Source organism: Ambystoma mexicanum, chromosome 5q, assembly GCF_040938575.1.
Source record: "Ambystoma mexicanum isolate Mex_15411 chromosome 5q, UKY_AmexF1_1, whole genome shotgun sequence".
Taxonomy (NCBI): domain Eukaryota; kingdom Metazoa; phylum Chordata; class Amphibia; order Caudata; family Ambystomatidae; genus Ambystoma; species Ambystoma mexicanum.
In genome coordinates this window covers 574387642-574411334 of record NC_090933.1, presented here as the reverse complement: position 1 = coordinate 574411334, position 23693 = coordinate 574387642, and the positions used below count along the sequence as shown (strand labels likewise).

Sequence of the window (23693 nt, the reverse complement as noted above, 5' to 3'; positions counted from 1 at the left end):
GAGCTGTGCGTGTGTTAATGTGTTGCAAAAGTAAAGGCTGGTGGTGTAGGCTGAAATTAATTAATCTGCTCTTCACAGATTTTACTTGACACAACAATGCCGTTAAGGGAGGAATGGCTCTCATTTGATGATGTTCATCCTGAATATAGATGGGCATGGCTGTGTTTCACTGGAACTAAACTGTGTAATGTTTAAAGATGGAAATAGCACCAGTGCAAGGTCATTTTAAACACAGAACATTTTTTTTTCTGTCTGAGGTTTTGAGGCTGACAGCATAGCAGCGCTGAACCATTCTGCCTTTGAATTCCTCTTTTTGGATTCACATGAAGAAATGCATGTAGCCATTCTCAGGGTGTCTATGCTTCATCTTGCCCCATGTGTGCTCAGCAGACACAACGCAGCCATTACCTCTGTAACTGCTAAAAACACAGTTTTGGGGATGCAAGAGAATATGGGCACAGCAGACCGAGCACAGCCATTATTTTTGTAACTGCTAACATGCAGTTTTTTGATGCAGGGATTTTTGTTGAGCTGGTAAATGTACACTAGACAGGCTTCTAGAACAGATATGGAACCCCTTTTTGTGTGGCTTAATCTGGCTGTAACGTTCACCTGATTCCCACGGAGGCGCTGGTCCCGGCTGAACTGTTATAGTCTCTTCAATTGAGAAGCGTAGAGCTCGGATGACTCTCTGGCCTGGGCTTCCTCTTATTGACCGTCTGGCTTGAAGGGTCAAGTTTCTGCAGGCGGAAGAAAAAAGGGTTAATGACCGTTTGGCTGGACTTCCACCTCACTAATCGCCAACTCTCCGAAAGTCCAATGTCCTGGTAAGCTCTCACCTTAGGCGCATAAATGCTGGGCTCTCCATCCTGCGACTTATGCAGGGGTGCGTGGGTTCCAGTTACGTCACTGGAGGTCCTCAAAGTCTTTTGTGGCCATAGAAGTGGCACAGGGTGATGCTGCCGTTACTGCACAAGCGGATGCCAGTAGGTATAAAGAGTTTATAGTCTTGAAGAGATGGGCACCTTTAATGAAGTCTTTGCATTGTCTTTTTCAGGTGCCTGGATGCTGAGGGCGTGGTCACTGAGAGCGCGACACGTGCGGTTGTACGTAGGTATGGGAATTTCAATGACACCTCAATAATGTCCCTTGTTTTCTGTTTTCAGGTCTTGAGATGTTGCGGGTGTGGTTCGTCCGTTGCCGTTGCACGTGCGAAGTACGTGAGTATAATGATCTGTGACCTTATTATAGCACCTCTAACAATGTTCTTTTCTTATTTGCAGGTGTCGGGACCTTGCAGGCGTTTTCCCAGTCGCAGATGCACTTGGGGAAACACGTAAGTGTTAGGCTTTCTTGCAGTCTTTAATGGCACTTAAATAATATCTTTTCTTGTTTTCAGGTGCCGGGCTGCTGCGGTTGAAGAGATCGTAATACGCGCACAAAAGCAGGTAAGAAAAGTAAATGCGGCCGCCTTCACCCGATTCCTACTTAACAATGTTCTTTGTCTTTACAGGTGCCGTTAGGCTGCTGAAGAGAAGGCCGCGAAGAATCCGTGAAAGCACAGATGGATCAGGTAAGCGAGCGCGGCTTCGAACGTGTTGCAACTTGCTAACCTTATGTTTCTTTTGCTTGCAGGTTCTGCCGGTGTCTGGATTCCTGGATGGTAAGTATAGTTCTCGTGTCTTTCTTCCACAGGTTGCTGAGCTGAAGCTGGAGATGTCACTGGAATGCTGGAGCTGACTCGGTGAGCGTCCTGCTGCAGATGCAGAATAACGCGAAGCACGTTTTCCCAATCGGGTGTGGTTTAAATAGTGTTGGAGTGATTGGGTGTCTTCTTCCTCAGCCTCGCCCAGGTTAAAGAGTTCCTGTGTTCCAGAGCTAAGGAGTGGCACCAGCCCCACCCAGGTAAGAAAGTAGTCCCAGTTCAGGGAATAGTTCCTCCCAGCAGAAGGCTGGGGATTTCATCCTGCCAGCATTTGCAAAGGTGAGTATGCAGCATGGTCTGCTACAGGTAGGTCCACCCAAGCACCTTTGCAAGAATTATGAGCCCGGCGCCCCTGGCGCCGGGACTGAGGTTCCTTATGAGCCTGGCGCCGGAGGCGCCAGGACATGGTCCAAAGAGCCCCAATAGGGGTTTGCTGGAGCCGGGGACGAGGGTCGTGAGCCTGCTTCCGGGGATGCTGGGCTTGACTTGGCTTCTCGGGAGCAGTGCTCATGACACTGGCCAATGTCAACATAGAATTCACTATGTGCAGCTCAGAGACCAGTATTGATTTTTACGACAGTAGTATTTGTAATAGTGTGGGCTGTTTCAAATGCTCTCTCTTTATGAAAACGCTCAGGCAGCAACACACTTTTTAAGCAATAAGCCCTGAGCAGGGGGTGGCTTTACCACTTTAGGTAATGCCCCTGGGCCCATAGGACAGGCCTGATCTTCGGAAGAACATTAATGCAGGTCACGGGGCATGACCTGAACCAGTAATGCATCCCTGCGAGGGGCTTATTGTTATTAGTACCCCTGCCAAGGAAGGGGAAACAAAGTCCCTTCTCCCTTTCCATGGCGGCCATCAGAAAGATTGGAGAAAAAATGTAAACACAGAAATTGCCACAATGGAACGGGAGAAGGGACTACACATAGTCCCTTGTCCCCTTCTATGGTGGTGTGTCGCAGATCGGGAGCGGATGCACCAGGGACATAATTGTACCCGGCGCGTCCACTCCTGATCAGGACCGGAATGAATAAGATAAGTGGGAGGGGGGAAATATGAGATAAATGGGAGTGGAGGAAGGAGGGGAGGGTGGGGGAAGCCACTTACCTCATTCCCTGAGGGTGGAGATGGCAGTCTCCAGCCCTGAGAAGGATCAGGACAGCGGGATTTCCATCTGGTAACGCCCTCATTCCAAACCTCCCCATTGGCTGGTAGGCCGCCCCTTCCCTCCCTCACTGGGTACTAATACACTATACCAGTCACCATACGAGGTCAATGTGCAATAACTTAATTGTACTGTGGAGTGAGCCCTGATCGGTAGACAGGGAGAGAGGATCTCAGGACTACAGGGAAAAACGGACCATTGGGATTAGTAGTTCCTTCGCTCTCTTTTTGTTTAGTCATTGTTATTTTGTTCTGCAGCCAGTGGCTGACATTTAAAAAATAAAAAAAGAGAAAAATTAAGAGTTCTGAAGAGTTGTTAGAAGCAGTAATGAAATAAGTTAAGCATAATGCTCGCCTCTGTGTCTTTAATAGCATGAAGACTTCCTGCATTGTAAACTTGGGTAATCTTCACTATTAAACAGATTGAGAACCAGGACACAACATATATATGTTCCTATTGTTCCACACTTTATTACCAAAGGCCACAGCAAGGATTTCTTTAAATGGTGGTTCCTTGAAACTGTCTGCTGCTGATGTAGAAAGTACGCTAATCCATAAGGGACAAATGTGGATATAGTGCCTCATTTGAAAGTGTATGAACTGCCTCATTGGCTGGTCAGGACTACTGCATATTAACTGTCTACCATGACTTTTACATAATTTTTGTGATATATCCAGGTTACCTAAGTCCCACTTGTGCTTATGCTTTCCTTAGTTAAGCAGAATTATGTAAAACAGCAACCTATCTAGGATCAAGGCTGCCCTATTATTACAGACAGTAGAACAGGTTTCTTTTTTTTCAGATGGCTGCTGCGCTAGCAACATATGAGTTTCTTCACTCACAGCACACTCATCTACAATTTCATTAAACCTAAGTCATGGGACATACAACGGTTGAAGCATTGAAGTCACATCAGCAATTCTGAAAGATCATTTTCCCTCCATATACATTCTTTTCTTTTTGTGTGTTTTAGCATGTAGAATAGTTAGTAATTTAAGAAATGAAGTTGCAATATCTTAGCAGGAACATAATGAGTACCCTTCTTTAAGATGGCTGCCGCAGAAGTGCAGCCTGAGCAGCATCGTTTGCCGCACCTTTGTCACTTTTGATTTGAATCTGAACTTGTCAGACTAATAAAATGTGCAAAATGCCAAGCTGCTAACAAGGATTCAGACACATCCACATCAGCTTGGTATTGAGACGGCCAACAGTCAAGATAATCACGTATTGGAATTAGCAGCCTATTGCCACATTATAGATTGCACCTTCAAACTGTTCTCTGATGAAAGAAGTTTAAATGAAAATTCTCTTCTTTGTCAACAGTGTGTTTCCACCGGGGCTGACCCAAGGACCTTACTAAATCATCCATTCGTCAGTAGCGACGTGCAGGGTGAACATAGGACAGGGACTTAATTAAGCGAGTTTATGACGCGCTCTTACTGGAAAGTCCTTGTTCATGGGAATTACTTGCAATCCCCAATCCCTATCATGAACAGTGTTCAGTGGATTACCCGCACCTGTCGGTGAAGGGTAGACACATGCTGATCTGTTCCAGTGGTCGAAGTGTACGAAAAGAAGTAGTGGAGCTATGTTCCCTGCTGGCCTGCCCCCACTCCCCACAAATCCCATCGCCAGGTCCCCTCCCACACACAATACATCCCCCCAAAACACTTTAACCTGCTGTTTAAGGGAACGTTCCGTGCAGTGCACTGAAAGTGCAAGTTTCAACTTCTTCCTACACTTTTATTTTAAAACAAAACCATTCCGGAATGGTTTCTTTTGAAAATAAAAGTATAGGAGCTGGAAAAGGTAATACAAAAAAGTAGAGGAGCACCGCCGCTCCCTTCGACCACTGATCTGTTCAGTGTAACATGCATGCAGATCCGGACATCTAAGAGCATCACAGACCTTTTGTTGCTCAATCTTGTTTGGCTGAATGACACTTTTCCCTCTAAAAAGTTAAACGCTGACCATTCTCCATTTCCCTGCTGATCATGAAAGCCATGTACTCCTGCAGAGATACGTGCCCAATACTACTGTGAGCCACTGTGCCGAGCGTGGCCTCAAACACTCGAGCTGGCTCTCCTTCTTCCACCATGGGCAGGTTGTACCTCAGGTAAACCAGGCAGAATTTCAACTCCTGGTGATTTAGTTGGCCAAACTTGTCCTTGTCGGAGTGCTTAAACATTATGCTGAACTCCTTCAGGGTTTCCTCCATCACTCCTGTTGTGTTTCTTACCTAGATTTGCTGCTCCAGGTTGTGTTGCATCCTCATGCCCAACTGGTCCCAACTGAACTCACTGCTGCGCCAGCCCCACCATGTTGTGCTCGGTGTACTTGGTTTCCAGGATGAACGCCTCCTCCATAGCAGCCCCCAGGTCCTCGATCTTCTTCAGCTGATTTTGCATTGCTCGAATCTCCTGCTGCTTGCATTATGCAGCTTCCAGCTGCAACTCGAGAGTTCTGGATTCTTCTACCATGAAGGACCCATCAAAAAGGTAGGTCCTTGTTTCCTGAATCCACAGGTGAAATGCATTGGCGTGCTGAAAAAAACTTCTGCCGTAGTTCTCATTTTTTTCTTGCCTGCGCTGCTCCTTGCCATTGTAATGTACTAAATGCCACAGAAACAGCTTGTAGCTGAGGTTACGACAGGCAAAGCATGATGAGTGCTAATTGTGTGAAATGTGCTAATCCCGTCCACCTTAGAGACCCCCAGCAACTTTACTGGATTTTGAGAGGACTTGATATTTTTAACCTGGAGAGAGTGAGATTCTTTTTCCACTCTCTCATGTATTTTAATGTGATTTTGAAGTGAAGTCTGACAAACTCCATAGGCATCATCTTTTACATTGTGTCATGTTTATGTTACTATTTTCTCACTGATTGGCTTATGGCAGTGGTTTCATTTTTACTACCATGGTGTGCATTTACCGAGGGCTACGTTTGCAGCTGCAGTAAAGCACCAAAGGGTGCCATTTTTGTAAAATGGCCCTGCTCTTCTTTTTTTGCCATTTATTTGAGGAAAGTCCCTTCTTGAGATTTAATCTGCACGCAAAACCATGTTTGGCCTCTTTGTTCATTTTGCCTTTGGCGGGATTCATGAGTGAAACCCGCCTCTGGCTCCAGGGTGTCTGGGGTAGGCAGGAAGTGAGGGAGTTGCCCGAAACTCCCTGTGCTTAGTCTAATAGGAGACCCAAATGCACTCTGTTGTGATTGGCCGGCTGACTGTCCGGCAAGGACAGCCGCCCTGCTGGGCAACTGACAGCTAGGCTGGAATGAATGGGAGAGAACTGAATAAAAGGCAAGTCTTTTGGCTTGGAAGGCAGAGTCGACCACTGGAAGAAGTAACCGAAGAAGAACTTGAAGAGGACGCTTGCTGATTCTCCTGGACCATTGGTTTGTCCAGTGAAGCCCTGCTGCAGTGCCGAAATGCCAAGTTCGCATTGACAGAGAAGCCCCTGCAAGGACCACTTCTTCCCTTGAGTTGGTGGGACCAATCAGCTCCAAAGTAGGCCACCTGGACATCCATCTTGGAGCTGGTTGAATTTCCACAGAGTTGCTGCTGGAAACCGTATAGCCAGGGAGAGGAACACCAGATTGTGTGTGTTGCTTTTAAGATGGATTAGAGCTTCTGGACTCCCCGGAAGCAGGAGTGACCATGCCTGAGCCCCCTCAACAGAGTGCGGGACCCCAGAAGCAAGGAAAGTCCATCTTGACAGCCAGGAACCGCGGTGTTGCTATTTGCGGTAGACGCGAGGAGCTGAAACACTGAACAGCCACTGAAAGTGAAGTTTGCCAGTTGCGAGTTTTGACCATCCCACTGCATTGCAGGAGTCCTCCGACATCCTCCCGCCTGTCCACACGACTGAGGCCCAGGAACAGTGATATCTGCAGAGCTGCACAGGAACAGAAGTCATCTGCTGCATCTTTTCTTCATTTGTAAGGTACTGTAAAAAGACTGAGAGAATTTACCTCTTGCTGTAGAGTTGCTTGCATCTTCTACTACTCACAAGTCTAATTAGCTTGTGGCCCTACATTTGATTCTTCTTCTGATCAAAAACTCCCAAGAATGTGTGCGAATACTTTTCCATTAACCTACAAGAAGTGCTTTAGCCTATACAAGGGTTTTGCCCATTGATTTTGGCATAGCCTATTGAACTGAATGACTTTGCTAGGGGGATCCAAAAGTATGTGCCTACTTAAGATTATTTGTGGTCTCTTGTTGTTCTAATAACCTTTACCTTTTGCCAATTTCTAAGGGTATTCTAAATGCCAACAGTAAAATATTAATTTCCCTGGCGTCCCAGTTATTGTAGTCACCGGTGGGTGTAGGTTGTTTCTGTGGGCCATCCCAAAAGGGTCTTTTCTGATTTAGAAACTAAGAGTATACAGTATTGAAGTGTATTTGTGTTTTACAATTATATTGCTCCCTTCTGAAGAAGGCTTATTCTAACTGACTGATAAATAAATTAATAATTGTTTATGCAAGAAACCTTGAGTGGAAGAGTTTATTTGAATACTTGTAACTGTGAATCTCTGTGTAACTCCACTACAGCTCACACTGACCCCTCTTGAAATAAGCCTGGCTGCTCAACCTGCTACCAAAATTGTGTAGTACAAGCTTATACCAAAGGTTGGGTTTCCTATACCTGTAGTCCGAGTTGTTTGTAGTGTTCCCAGAGGGTACTGCATACAAACTGCCTTACACTGATGACTAACTTTCTAGTAAGGCAATGGGACATCTCAGTTTGGCTGTGTGTGACGGCTATACAGTAGATTGTTTTCTGTAAGAGTATTGGCTATTGTGGGATATGATATTGACTAGTTTCCCCCTTGTTTTAAAGCATTGGCAGAACAGGAGAATGGGACATTAAGACACATGTTTCTCATTTGATGCGGTTGTTAAAATAACAATTCTTAATCTTTCGTCCACTACGAGTAAGTCATTTTTCATTGAAGCAATTCATCCATAATTATTTCATTAGCATGGACTTAGTTTCTTCATTTCTTGTTGTAAGTAGTCCTAAATTTAGGCCTGTACCTCGAGACAAATAAGTGAACATGCTAACCGTCTGCAATATCACACGTTTTTTTGTTCCTGGTGCGAGCGGTGGGTGGATTAAAACCTATGAACGCTGACATGTCTTATTGATATATGTTTTGCATTCACTGTTGATATAAGTAGAGTGTGCTATGCTCAGAGCTTAGTTGTTTTTACACAATTGCAACTCGTACATTTTTTAGCCAAATCATTGACCAGACATTATTCAGTGCCTCCCTTTGAACATATGGCCGGATTTCTTTGGTAAGACTCTTTGATAGTGTTCAGTTTCTTCCCTTGGACATATAAGATTAGACATCTCTGGCTAGCATCCCAGAAAATGTGCAGAATTGTATTTTTTTTTTATTTTATAATATGCAATTCTACACAGGAACTCTACACTGGGAGGTAGTTTTGTATGAAGTTTTTTTGTATGATTCTGTTTTTGTATTGTATGACTCTATTGTGTATTATTCTTCATATTACTGAATCATCCTGTGTTGTCTCTCATACACAATGATGCTTGTACTAGTCCTATACTATTACAGGGCCTGCAGTTGCGGCCCTGTTGCTATGGTTAAGTCACTCAACCAATTGGAAGAGCATGTTTTGGGTGGCTTATAACTTTGCCTCCCCTGGATTGTGAACCTTTGCAAAATAAGTATATGACCCTGTTAGATCGATCCTGCTAAGTTTGGTGAGGTTTCATCACGGGGGGGGGGCAGTTATAGGGGGCTCCAAAAAGGTGTGGGTTTCCCCATCGATGCAATGGGGAAAAAGATTTGCTCACGCCTACAGCCCAAACCGCTTGACGGATTTTCACGAAATCTGTGGCAGGAGCTGCGGCTTGGTTCCAAAAGCATGCTTTTGTACATTTGGTGTAAATCCATCCAGTCATTTATTTTTAAATGACCAAAAAGTAGATAAAAAAATGTGTGATATCTGGGTTTCGGTAGGCGGACTTACTTCCCTATTCGCTCTGCAGATGAGCCTCCGATTGGTCCAGAGGACGTCGTGATGTCTGCGGACATCGGAAGTACCCAATGATTGGTCAATAAAACCAGTGAGGTGCATCCGATTTTTGGAAATGCCCACCATGTTGGACTCGAGGACAGGGCCCGTTTTCCACAAACATTGTGGTAAAATAATATTAAAATACACAACATTGCACTTGTCAAACTTGTCCAACTAATGAAACAATCACTGGAGAGGTGAGGGGTGATGTGGATGGGATGGGATATGGCCTTAAAAAGCCAAAAAACAGTCCGGGGAAGTCCTGTGATATCTGCAAACGTCTCAGATGCTCGGGGGCATCTATGCTTTAATGGGTTGGTGAAAAGCAGTTTTTGGATGGCTTATATCTTTGGCACCACTGAATGAAACTGCATGAAATTTTGGAAAGTCATTTTAGACCTGATTCTAAATCGGTTTGGAAAGTGTGATGCTGTTGTGTCAGGAGTGAACAAGATTAGAAGGGGGTCCGAAAAAAATATTGTAAAGGCTTGTAAATGTGGTGCCATTTGACAAATCTGCACAAAAGTTTGCAAAACGATTTTATATCTAGATACACAAGTTTTTACAAAGGGGGATAAAGAAGAGAGAGGTGGGTCTCAACATTTTTAGATGGCTTATAACTTTGTTGCCGTTTGCTGAATGTGGAGAAACATTTTCAGAAATATTAGAGACCCAACCTTGAATGTTTGTGCACAGCTTGAATGGATTTTGTCAAGTGGGGGCTACGTTATATGATAATTATATGAATGCACATTTTGACACTTTAGAAAGAATAAAACATAGGCAGCTTTTCGGCAAACACATGTAAGGAACAGAAAACATAGTTTTGCAAATGTGTCTGTGTTTTATTTTTTGATGAGTGTCATAATGTAAGTACAAAAAATAGTGATATACCTTAGCTTAATGAGGTATAGCAAGTGGCCAGATTTTCCGGGTCATGGCATAAGATCATGACTCAGACAATATGGCTACTGGCCATGACCATGAAGGATGACCAATGGGGATAAAGCGGCCATGTCCACCAGGGACTGGCTATGTGGTAAGGTTTTTCGAAATTGGGATAGGTTTGAAATGGAAAGAAATGTGCTTGTGGTAATATGGTCAGAGGGTTCTCTCTTCGCCTTCTGCAGGCTGCCATGGAAAGGGAAGAGGGGCTCTGTACAGAGCCCCACTTCCCTTTCAATGGTGGCTATCTTGGAAAAGGATGCCACGCATTTCCCGGTGTAGGAAGAGAAATCCCTTTTTTTTAAGCACCACTGGTTACTGCTTTGGCAACCCAGGGTGCTAATGGCCTTCATCCCCATTGCAGTGGCTGGAACAGGGGATAACAGTCTGGAGCCCTTGCTATCCTCCCTCACTTCGCGTGGGCGATAACTTGGGCTCGAGGGCCGTTATCCACCATTCCAATCCCTGGAACGGGAGATGAACACCACATATTTCCACTGGCATAACACAAAATGCTAATGGAAATGTTGGAAAATGCTATTGAGTCTATGTACTTTACTCAGAAATGTAAAGTAGATGAGTCTATACAATTTTTTTTCTATTTTTTTTAGTGTAAAAGGTGATTCCTAAAGGAAGCTTCTGTTGTTGTTCTTTGATTATTTCTTTTTTTGCAGGAGAGGTTAGAACTTAAAGTGGGGAGGAAAATGAGGGAAGAGGCACCAAGCACTAATATGGAGGGGAAAGTAGACAGGGGAAAAGTTTGAGCATGTGTTACATCTAAGGTAGGGGCAGTGGTTCTCATGCTCCTTGAGTACAGTTTCAAAGGTACTTCCAAATTGCTCCCCTCAGCAGAGTGGTGGGTTGCAGTATATACAAAGGATTGTTGTCTTCGAAAGATATGGATCAACAGCCTCTTTTATTGCTTACAAGGTAGCTGGTGGGAGATTGTGTGCCACAGAAATAGGCTGTATGGTTACAGTACTGGTTGAGGAACTTGAGGTGGAGGAAGACAGCCTATTATTTGCTAAGAAACGTACAGCCTTTTTGAGAGCATTGCAGTGGTTGGATTGGGTGAGGTGGAGCCTGGAGGTGGACATGTAGGGGTAATGTCCAGGTATTCCACGACTCAGTACAACGTTGCACTGAGTGCATTTAACTTTGGTAGCTTTAGCCTTTGGTGCATTCCCAGCAGTGGTAAAGAACTGCCGCAACCATGATTCTCTCTTGGTGCTAGAGGTAGGCACTTCCTCTACCTCAGCTTCTTGGTCCTCTTCATTGTCTGTGGAAGTACTGTGCTTTTTTTGTTGGGCAAGTCAGCTGGTGGAGGTAGTGGTGGTGGCTCTTGAGGGAGGAGGGATGGCAATAGCTGATGCCATTTTTAAGATACATAGCCATTTTGCTAATATTCTTCCAACTATGTGCTCTGTGCTAGATTGTTAATGGATAATGAGTAAGAATAGGTGTAGGAGTTCTGCAAGGGAAACATTTTGAGCTTGAAAGTTCGTAGATCTGTAGAAAATTCAGTTACAAACTGTTCGCAAAGCACAGACCCATTTGCGAAGTGCAGACTCGTTTGCAAACACGTCATCATGCCACATGTGTGTACGCGGTCACATGACACAGTCCAGAAAGTCTGCGATGAAGTCAGATGTTTGCAAATGTAGAAAGACACAAAAACAGTCGAAAAAGTGGCAAAAAGTGTATAGAAGTGTTAGAAATTATGCTAGAAGGTGGGAAATTGCAGAGTTTTAAGGTGAAACGTAAATTGGTCAACAATGTTGCTATATTGGGTACGTATGCTAATAGTAAGTTTTGGGAAATTAGCATGCACTGCTAAAAACCCATGAAATTCACTGAAAGAATTTTGTTAAAGGGAAGTTATGGTTAAGTTGCACTATTCAAAACCTATACAATTCAATGAAAAAACGTTCTTAAAGGGACTTTATGGTTCCAAGTAAAACCGAAAAACCTCAGAAATGTGGCAGTTATGGTAAACTGAGCAACAATAACTCACACCACCTCCATGCACTGCTAAGACTAACACCCAGGACATCAAAGATGACATCACAAATGTCATTGATGATATCAATGATGACATCACATATGATATACATTTTAATGAAAAGTCCCTAAAAGGGGTTGTGTTTATAATGTTGATAACAAGATGTCAGGGGTGAGTGGGAGACCTATCATGAACTGTTTACTCTATTAAAGAATGTACTCATGTAAACAAAACATGCCATTGGAGTGTTGTTGCTAGTACAGGGACCTAATCATACATAAACATAGGCATTGGCTGCAGCATGCACCATAGAAGTACAATATTTATATGTGGGTAATTTTGGATAGTAGAATAATGAATGCCACCTTGACAGAGTTTTGAGTAATGTCAAACATGTAATAACTAGATAATAATTCAGGGGGTAATTCAAAGAATCCAGTGCAGAAGTAGCGCCTGCGACTGGCGCAGAGAGGGATTGTGCGCCAGCCGTGTGCGCTAAATCCCATTTCCATGCACTGAGTATTCTTGGATTACCCAAGCCATTCCCAGCCGTGGTGCAGCGAAAATCCAGCAGCGCCAGTAACGTCCCCAAAACGCCCCTTGTGCCAGAAAAAGCCATAGAAAGCCCCAATACAGCGCAAAGGGTCGCGCTAACCCAGAGCCAGCTCATAGCCCCCCTACACCGTAATCGTGTGAAAAACTATGTGTACACCGCTCGCGCCTGCCAAATCATGTGAAAAGCACACTTGCGTACCCCAGAATACACGTACCACACTCGCGCCAGCCACATCGCTTGTAAAGATACCTTGCGCACACCTTGGAATACGCGCACCCCAATTGCGCTGGCCAAATTGCGTGAAAAGCACACTCGCGTACCCCGGAATACACATACCCCACTTGCGCCGGCCAATTTGCGTGTTAAAATACCTCATGCACCCCTCGGAATATGCATACCCCGCTCGCGCCGTCAAAATTCACATGAAAAGCGCACTCGCATACCACGGAATACAAGTGCCCCGCTCGCGCCGGCCAAATCAAAGGAAAAGTGAACTTGCGTACCCCGGAATACACGTACCACGCTCGCGCCAGCCAAATCGTGCTAAAAAGTCTGTGCATGCTCGGTACACAAGCGAACACACCTCACAAGCAGCCCACACCACAATGGAGCCCCCCATCACCAGTGAGCATTCACATCCCACACCACAATGGAGCCCCCCATCACCAGTGAGTATGCCAGCAGGCATCCCACACCACAACAGAGCCCCCCAACACCAGTGAGCATGCCATCAGGCAGCCCACACCACAACTGAGCCCCCCAATGACAGCAACCTGCCAGCAAACACAGCATCATGCTACATATGTGCACGCAGTCACATGGCACAGTCTGGAAAGTCTGCAATGACGTCAGATGTTTGTGAATGTAGAAAGACACAAAAACAGTCGAAAAAGTTGCAAAAAATGTATAGAAGTGTTAGCAATTATGCTAGAAGGTGGGAAATTGCAGAGTTTCAAGGTGAAACATTGTAAATTGGTTGACAATGTTGCTATATTGGGTAAGTATCATAATAGTCAGTTGTGGGAAATTAGCATGCACTGCCAAACCCATGAAATTCACTAAAAGAACTTTGTTAAAGGGACGTTATGGTTAAGTTGCATTATTCAAAACCTATACAATTCAATGAAAAAATGTTGTTAAAGGGATGTTATGGTTCCAAGTAAAACCGAAAAACCTCAGAAATGTGCCAGTTATGGTAAGCTGAGCAACCATAACTCACACCACCTCCAGGCACTGCTAAGACTAACACCCAGGACATCAAAGATGACATCACAAATGTCATTGATGACATCAATGATGACATCACATATGATATACATTTTGATGAAAAGTCCCTACAAGGAGTTGTGTTTATAATGTTGGTAACAAGATGTCAGGGGTGAGTGGGAGACCTATCATGAACTGCTTACTCTATTAAAGAATGTACTCATGTAAACAAAACATGACATTGGAGTGTTGTTGCTAATACAGGGACCTAATCATACATAAACATAGGCATTGGCTGCAGCATGCACCATAGAAGTACAATATTTATATGAGTGTAATTTTGGATAGTAAAATAATGAATGCCACCTTGACAGAGTTTTGAGTAATGTCAAACATGTACTAGATAACAATTCAGGGGGTAATTCATAGAATCCAGCGCAGAAGTAGCGCACGCGGCTGGCACAGAGAGGGAGCATGCACCAGCCGCATGCGCTAAATCCCATGTCCACGCACCGCACATTCATGGATTACCCAAGCCATTCCCAGCAGTCGCGCAGCGAACATCCAGCAGCGCCAGTAACATCCCCAAAATGCTCCTTGTGCCTGAAAAAGCCATAGAAAGCCCCAATACGGCGCAAAGGTCCGCGCTAACCCAGAACCAGCTCACAGCCCCCCTACACCATAATCGCATGAAAAACTACACGTACAATGCTCGCGCCTGCCAAATTGTGCAAAAAGCGCACTCACATACCCCGAAATACACATACCCCACTCGCGCCAGCCAAATCACGAATCAAATACCTTGCGCACACCTTGGAATACGCACACCCCGCTTGCGCGGGTCAAATCGCATTAAAAGCGCACTTGGCTAGCCCGGAATACATGTACCGCGCCCGCTCCAGCGAAATCACATGTAAAAATACTTTGCGCACCACTCGGAATACATGTACCCTGCTCGCACCTGCCAAATCGTGTGAAAAGCGCACTCACGTACCCCGGAATACACGTACCCCACTCATGCCAGCCAAATCACGTGAAAAGCGCACTTTCATACCCTGGAATACACGTACCATGCTCGCGCAGGCCAAATCACGTGAAAATCGCACTCGCGTACCCCGGAGTACATGTACCCCGCTTGCGCCATCCAAATCACGCTAAAAGGTCTGCGCGTGCTCGGTATACACGTGAACGCAACTCACAAGCAGCCCAAACCACAACGGAGCCCCCCATCACCAGTGAGCATGCGCATCCCACACCACACCACAACGGAGCCCCCCATCACCAGTGAGCATGCCAGCAGGCATCCCATACCACAATAGAGCCCCCCATCACCAGTGAGCATGCCGTCAGGCAGCCCACACCACAACAGAGCACCCCCATCACCAGTGAGCATGCCATCAGACAGCCCACACCGCAACAGAGCCCCCATCACCAGTGAGCATGCCATCAGGCAGCCCACAGCACAACAGAGCCCCCCAATGACAGCAACCTGCCAGCAGGCCCCGACTCATGTCCCCCACCAGTGACGGAAACCTACCTGCAGGCCCGACTCATGTCCCCACACCATTGATGGAAACCTGCCAGCAGACCCCCGACTCATGTCCCCCCCAGTGATGGCAACCTGCCAGCAGGCCCTGACTCATGTCCCCCCACCAGTCACGGCAACCTGCCAGCAAGCCCTGACTCATGTCCCCCCACCCCGGTGATGGCAACACAGACCCCAGCATCGTATGCACACCCAAATGTAACCCCATATCAACCGCCCACAATGCAAATCCACGACCAACCATTGTTGCCACTCTCCAGCATATGCCCCATCCCACGTCAATCACAGAAGCACACGTGCGTGCACCCCTAGAGATGTGCAACACAGGCACACAGCAGTGACACATGACTGAGCAAATGACAACTGACACATGCATCAAGCAAATATTAGCAGACCCCGCCAACACTGGACATGAATTAAATGTATTCAAAATAAAATAAATATGACAAAATGAAAAAGAAACATCACTCTGAATAACCAAATAATGAAAATGTAAATGAAAACAAAATCTGAAAAACATGACAATGAAAAATATGGTCCATTGTCCCTCAGCAATACAGCATATCTACAATGAAATAAAAATGAAAAAAACAAACCATTACCTCACGGCAAAAAAACATTCAAATCCACAGAACATCCAACTATCAACAAGAAAAGTCCACAAGGGTCCATGATCCCAAAAAAAATAAACAATCCATGGTCCAAAAAAAATCCAACTATTTACAAAAAGTGGAGCAAAGTCCAATAACTCCAAAATAAACAAAAACATAAAGGAAAGTTATACCTAAAGAACTATATACAATGGCGGAGGGCTAGTCCTATGGCTCACTCCTGTTGTTGATGTGTCTGGCCAAAGAATCATCAAACTCCATGTTGATGTCCCGGAGGCTGGCCTGGGCACTGACCTCGAGGGCTCGCAGGGACGTAGCCATGGTCTCCTCCAACTCCCTGCTAGTCTCCTCAAGGAACGCTGCCCGCCTCAATTCCCGGCTCATGGAGTTCTCCGCCCTGACCATCGTGAGCCGTGTCCTCTCTGCCCGCCGCTGCTCTGCATCTATCTGCTGGTCCACCGCTGCCACACAGAAGACACACGTAGTCAAGGGTCCTCCTGCCCATCGGCCAATGCCTGCCTCTGTGATGTAGATGTCCCTGAGGCCTGATGCCTCTCACGTCTGTTAGGAAGAATCCTGTGCAGTGCCCTTAGGGACCACTACACACAATTAAGACCAGAGGTGGGAATACAAGTTTTACCTTTGGTACAAGCCTGTACTACTATGTTAAAGTGGTAGCAATAGCGGAGCAGCAGGCTTATCTCAAGAGTATATGAGCAGTAGCAGAGATTATACAAAGGGACCACAATTACTGTGACTCAAGGTTTCAGGTAAAAAAAAAAATATAAGTACATTTATTTTTAAACTATTTGTTATCAACACAACACTTCTATTAAATCTAAATCACATGTACAATACACTACAACCAACCAATTCACTTTGGTACACTCTAGCTCAAGGTAAGTACCCTATGTTTTAATGGACCGGTGTTGTGAAACAAAAGCTTTTACAGGCAATACACTTGCGATCACTTTTGACAGTAATGACAGTTCGGTCTTACTAAAGAAATGCGTATCCGTGGCAAGAAATGTTACCGGGGCAAAACACACTTAGCACCTGAGTTAACCAGAGAGAGTTGGGGGCAAAAATCATAGGCAATACTTTTGTCAAGGCAGATAGAATCAGAGAACACTAGTTGACAGGAATTCAAGAGTCAAAAGGCCAGAGCCAGTGTCAAGTGGAACCGGGTTCCTGTTGTCGAGGATCACAGTCGGACAGTTCAAGATTCAACATTGCCAGGAGTACTTAGATATTGTCAACAGAGGAAGCAAAATTTATAAGAAGGAGGGAAGACAAGGGCAAGCCTTGGAGGCGAATAAAAGGGATTCACCCTAATTCTTCAAGCAGAACATAGTACCTTATTAATGAAGAAGCTGGTGCCACGGCAGTTGTTCCTGGTAGTTTCCTGCAGACCCACGGTTTCTGGAGCTTCGGTGCGAAGGAGGACGTCTGGAGGGGTCTGCACCACAGAGGGATGAAGCCGGCAGCAGCGACGGTGAATGAAAGGTGCGCTCCTAAAAAACAGGAGAGGCTCTTCAGATGGCTATCTGGATCACTACAGCAGTGTACAGCGATTTCGACCAAGAAGGGGATCCACTGGCTGTGGAAGATGAGCTGGTTATCCCCACCAGGCTCAAGGGAAGAAGACTCTGGAATGGATCTTCTCTGGTCGTCGAAGGCTAGATAGCTCAAGACTGCAGCAGGGCTTCACCGGGACAGGGTAGTTGTTAGGGAGAATTCTCTGTTTAGGCTGAATTTCCTAACCTAGTGAGTCCCCCAGCAGCTTTGCTGGATTTCTGGAGTTTGTTTTTTACCATCCTGCCAAGAGTGAGACTCTTTTTCTCCCACTCCTGGACACACATGTGTGTAATTCCTTTGAATGCCAATGTGTTCTATGGGCTATGGGGTCTTTTACTCCATAGGGTCTCATATGTTTTTCTATGTGTGTTACACCGCACCCTACGTGCGGTAACACTGGGGCATCCTAGCGGACATCCACCATAGACTTCATACCCGGGGACTGACTACTGTCTCCCCGGGCATGTAAAGTCACCATTGGCTTTACTAGACCTAAATTTACTAACAGTACTAGTACCAACCATCTTATTGTGGACGTACTAGTAGGGGTAATTCGATTACTCCTGGATCTGTTACTCGAGGGGGCACTGTCCCGTCCCCCCTCATCGGGTTTTGGCTGGTGGCAGTGGAAACTACTTGTTATGTCCGACCCCGAACATAACCCTATGGGATTCGTCCCATTGTTGGAGATTGATACTTTTTCCTCGTTAATCTCTAACGTACTACCGGTCTACTTATCTTAAATAAGTTTATCGGATGGTATTTTCTGCCAGAACTCGGTTTGTAAAATGGCGTCTGTGTTTGTCTCTGTGACTCCTAAACCAAAGGTTGAGCCCTTTGTTCCACTTTTGGCGGGCCTCTGTACAGAGACCCTCCAAAGTGGTGCCATTCTGTCTGGGTTACCACAGGGGTGTTGGAGGGGGTTTAGGCACCCTGGACCGAGTTGCCTTGCCAACTCCGGTCGCACTCTGGAGTGATTGGCCCAAGTGGTGAGCCGTCCCGCTCACCACTTAGCATGTGTTGATTGACAGCTAGGCTGAATGAATGGGGGTTTTCTGCATAAGAGCAGGGCTTTTGGGACTGGATCTTCAGAAGTCGCCACAGGACCTAAGAATCCGAAGAGGGTACCGCTGAGCCGACCTGCACGATGACACCAACGGTGGAGCCCTGCCGAACCGACTCACCACTTCCCGACGACAGAGGAGATCTCCCTGCCGGAGAGTCTCTTCCCCTGACTGGTGGGAACAAACAGTCCCCTTTGCTTTTTATTCGCCTCAGGACGCAGTGGTCGAATTGCCCGTGCAGAGCACCTCGGCAACCAGATAGCCACTACCTCTGTACCGCGACCAAAAGGTGGTGCCTTGTGACGGAGCACTCCGCGGCTGGTCTCTTCCCTGGTGGTGCACCGGACTTCACTTTTCTTCGACGACGAGATCATCTCTACTCTTGGCAAAGACCCGACGTGCATCTACCACCAGGAACAACTGCCCCCGCCGGAGCTGCCCTCCACAACAAGGTACCGTGTCCGCCTGGCTTCCCTTTCGATCGGTTCGAGTGAGGTGTCTTAATCCTCTCCGTTCCGTTGGGTTGCCTCCAAGCTTTTCTCATTTATTGTTCTGAACTGGTTCAATCTGCCGATAACAATTTGCTACAAAGACTTGAATGCATCTCCACTAGAGACTTTTTGGGACATCGCGCCTTGCCTCTCTCCGAGTGGGCCTGGCCTCTGAACTTTACGCTCTATTGTGATTCCTGCCTTCCTGCCTTGCATTTTTGCCCCAGAAGTATTGAACTGTGTTGATTTCGTAACCTGCCTATCTTTTTCTCTCCCGTCCTAACTAATATTAGAGTGTCATCTAGGTTGAGGTATACACCTCTGTCTGAAAATAAGGGGTACCGGTAGAACCTAGACTTGTCGAAATATTACTAGGGGGATTGATCTTTTTTCTCTTCGTAGAGTAATTGTGTTTGATTTGTTTGCCGTGAATTTGCATAGTGTTTTCAATAGATGTTTCGTTATAAATAAATACCTTAATATCTTTACACTAAGCCTTGTTGCGTGTTTGCTTGTCTTGCTGTGAAGAATTGCCCTATTTTGTATACTCCACATACTGCTCAACTCTTCTTGAGGGAAGTCTGACTGCTCAGCCACAGCTACCAAGTGAATCTGTGTGGTGCAGACTGCTACCAAGTGGTTCACCGCCAAACACCTGTAGTTGTAAATCTTTTGCTGTGGTCCCAGAGGGAACTGCACAGGTTTCCGCCTAACAGTAGTTGCAGCAGCCGTCTTCTTCTCCACTTCTCTTCGGTTCCTTGTAGTTCCAGTGGCAACTCTGACTTCTAGCCCAAAAGACCTGCCTTTTATGCGAAAATCCCCCATTCACACAGCCTGGCTGTCAATCACGCAGCAGGGGGGGGGTTGTCCAGCCCGGACAACCACCTCAGCCAATCATGGCAAAGTGTGACTTGGGTTTCCTAGGATACCCTGTGCAGGGGGTGACTACAACCCTCCCTCACATTCAGCCCACCTAGACACTCAGGCGCCAAAGGGGGGGGCTTCTTGGCAGAAGCCCGCCAAAAGACCGTGAACAAAGAAGGCAAACCTGGTTTGCCGCGCAAAGTAAAACACAAGAAGGACTTTAACAAAAAGAAATGGTGAATAAACCCGACCGGGGCCAAAAGAAAGAACATTTGGTCAAGCGGGTTTATGTTCGAGGCTAATATAATAGCCAAAAACAGTACCATGTTTATATAGTATAATTGCGGTAGAAAAGTTAGGGTAAATACCGCTGCCACCAGCCAAGTCTAAATGTTAAAAAAGCGAAACAATGCTGTAGGAGGTACAGATAAAAAGGGATACGGATTAACCCTTTCCAGTACTCCATGTAAAATGGGGTGTACTGGATCTGTGGTTAAATGACTAAGTAAAGTTAATGGCAACTTTACCCTTTTCTGGGGGACAGTAGTCAGCCGCAGAAATGGAGTCAGTGGGGAATCTAAAAGACAACCTCGTGTTACTCCACTGAAGGTGCTGTGTAACACACAAAAGAAGGGGGCTACTGAAGTGGTGTACTCCAGAGTCCACAATCACAAAAACAGATGAAATACACATGGCAAAACATGGCTAAGAGTGCGGGAAAAGCTCACACTCTTACCAAGTGGAAAAAATAACTCCAGAAGTCCAGCAAAGCCGCTGGGGGACTCACTAGGTGAGGGAAATTAGCTATAATATGAGAACTCTCCCTAACAATGTCGAGCCTGCCACCACCTCAATGCCAACTGCCTCTGCAACCATGACTGCCCCCTGGAAGATGGAAACACCCGGGGCCGTGGTGCATGTGCCCTAATTGATGGTGCCTGCACATCCTCCACTGGCTGGGGTCCAGTAGCTGGGTGACCACCTTTGCTGGACCTCCAACTCCTGACTGTGACAGGGATGGGATCTCCAACAGCGTGGCCATGGTGGCTTGGGCAGGATCACAGGGGGCCCTGGTGGCATGTGGGACGGAACACGGCATGAAGGGCAACTGGCACATAGTGATTAAAGAGGAGGAGAGGGTCGCAAGAGCGCCATGCACATGGAGGAAACCCCCGACCATGAGCCATTCCAGGTGGCTCATGTTGGCACACACCTGTTCGTGATGACATGCGTGGTCCCCCCAGGAAGCACGCACATCATCACGTATGTCTTGTGTGTGCAACACAACACCGATTAGGACGGGCTCAAACCTGTCACGGATTACCACGTCCGCAGGTGGAAGAATGTGTCAGTTGACATGGGCCTCCCCCCTACCTGCAGACGTGCCTGGGACGGGGCATCCCTGCTGGTGCATGGTGATACATGATGATTCAGACTCAGTATCAGGGCCAGGAACCTCTGCGGCGACCTGTCCTGTCCCCTGCCCTGCACTACAACACTTGCATCAGTGGAACCACCCCCAACAGGCCCTATGTTTGGGTCTGATGCGGCTTCCTCCTCACCTACCACCAACCTGGATGCCTCTGCACCGTGTTCCGCTGTGGACAGCTGTGGTCAGCCCCTGTGTGGGCTCACTTGCCCCTACCGCTGCCGACTTCCAATCTCCGCCTCTTGGGCATCCTCTCGGCAGGCCCGGCCTTGGACACGGCCCCAGTCCCCTCCCAGAAGATGACATGTCCTGGGAGGGTGACTGGGCCATGCGTCCCCGCCTGATGGAGGTATCCTCACTGCTCTGCTCCACAGCGCCGTCTCCGCCCTCTTCCTCAGTCGCTGCTGTAGGCAGGGAGAGATTGAACACAAACATCAGGGTACTGAACAATAGTTTCCAAGACACAAAGCAATTGCACGTTAGTGGCACTGTCAAACGTCACTTCCATCGTCACCCTCCACAACACATGTGTCAGTGCAAGCACACATGGAGAAACAGGCATGGCACATGCAACAGACATTTGCATCCATGTCCAAGGTGCACTTGCGTACCCTGGTATAAACGTACCCCGCTTGCGCAGGCCAAATCACATGAAAAGTGCACTTGCGTACCCTGGAATACACGTACCCCGCTCGCGCCAGCCAAATTGTGCAAAAAAGTCTGTGCGTGCTTGGTACACACGCTAACGCACCTCGCAAGAAGCCCACACCACAACAGAGCCCACCCTTCACCAGTGAGCATGCCATCTGGCATCCCACACCACAACAAAGCCCCGCATCACCAGTGAGCATGCCAGCAGGCATCCCACACCACAATGGAGCCCCCCAATGACAGCAACCTGCCAGCAGGCCCCAACTCATGTCCCCCCGCCAGTGATTGCAAACTGCCAGCAGACCCCGACTCATGGCCCCCACCAGTCACGTCAACCTGCCAGCAGTCCCCGACTCATGTCCCCCAGCCCAGTGATGGCAACACAGACCCCAGCATCATATGCACACCAAAACGTAACCCCATATCACCCCACCACAATGCAAATCCATGACCAACCATTGTTGCAACTCCCCAGCACATGCCCCATCCCACGTCATTCACAGAACCACACGTGCATGCACCACTAGACAAGTGCAACACAGGCACACAGCAGTGACACATGACTGAGCCAATGACAACTGACACATGCATCAAGCAAATAATAGCAGACCACACCAACACTGGACATGAATTAAATGTATTCAAAATAAAATAAATATGACAAAATGAAATGGAAACATGACTCTGAATAACCAATTAATGACAATGTAAATGAAAACAAAATCCAAAAGTGAAAAGAAATCCATGAAAAACATGACAATGAAAAATATGGTTCATTGTCCCTCAGCAATACCGCATATCCACAATGAAAAATAAATGAAGAAAAAAAACCATTACCTCATGGCAAAAAAAACATTAAAATCCACAGAACATACAACTATTTACAAGAAAAGTCCACAAGGGTCCATGATCCCAAAAAAAAAATAAACCATCCAAGTTCCATGAAAAATCCAACTATTTACAAAAAGTGGAGCAATTTCCAATAACTCCAAAATAAACAAAAACATAAAGGAAACGTATTCCTAAACACTATTTACAACGGTGGCGGGCTAGTCCTACGGCTCACTCCTGTTGTTGAAGTCTCTAGCCAGGGCATCATAGAACTCCATGTTGATGTTCCGGAGGCGGGCCTGGGCACTGACCTCGAGGGCTCGCAGGGACGTCGCCTTGGTCTCCTCCAACTCCCTGTGAGTCTCTTCAGGAACGGTTCCAGCCTCAATGCCTGGTTCATGGAGTTCTCCTCCCTGACCATCGTGAGCCGTGCCCTTTCCACTCGCTGCTGCTCTGCATCTATCTGCTGGCCCAACTGCTGCCACATGGAAGACACACATAGTCTAGGGTCCACCTGCCCATCGGCCGATGCCTGCCTCTGTGATGTAGATGGCCCTGAGGCCTGATGCCTCCCACGTCAAGCCTGCCGCCACCTCAATGCCAACTGCCTCTGCAACCACGACTGCCCCCGGGAAGATGGAAACACCCGGATCGTGGTGCATGTGCCCTAATTGATGGTGCCTGCACATCCTCCACTGGCTGAGGTCCAGTTGCTGGGGTGACCACCTCTGCTGGACCTCCGACTCCCGACTGTGGCAGGGATGGGATCTCCACCAGCATGGCCGTGGTGGCTTGAGCAGGTCCACATGGGGCCCTGCTGGAATGTGGGCTGCAACACGGCATTGAGGACGACTGGCGCATAGTGAGTAAAGAGGAGGAGAGGGTCGCAAGAGCGCCATGCACATGGAGGAAATCCCCGACCTTGAGCCCTCCTAGCCGGCTCACGTTGGCACACATCTGTTTGTGATGGCGTGCATAGTCCCCCCAGGA

At 46.9% G+C, this 23693-nt stretch overlaps 1 pseudogene; it reads right to left on the bottom strand.

Moving 5' to 3' along the window:
- Nucleotides 1-4825: 4825 nt before the first annotated feature.
- LOC138498291 (spectrin alpha chain, non-erythrocytic 1 pseudogene) lies at nt 4826-16200 on the bottom strand (annotated as a pseudogene).
- Between the last annotated feature and the right edge of the window lie 7493 nt (nt 16201-23693).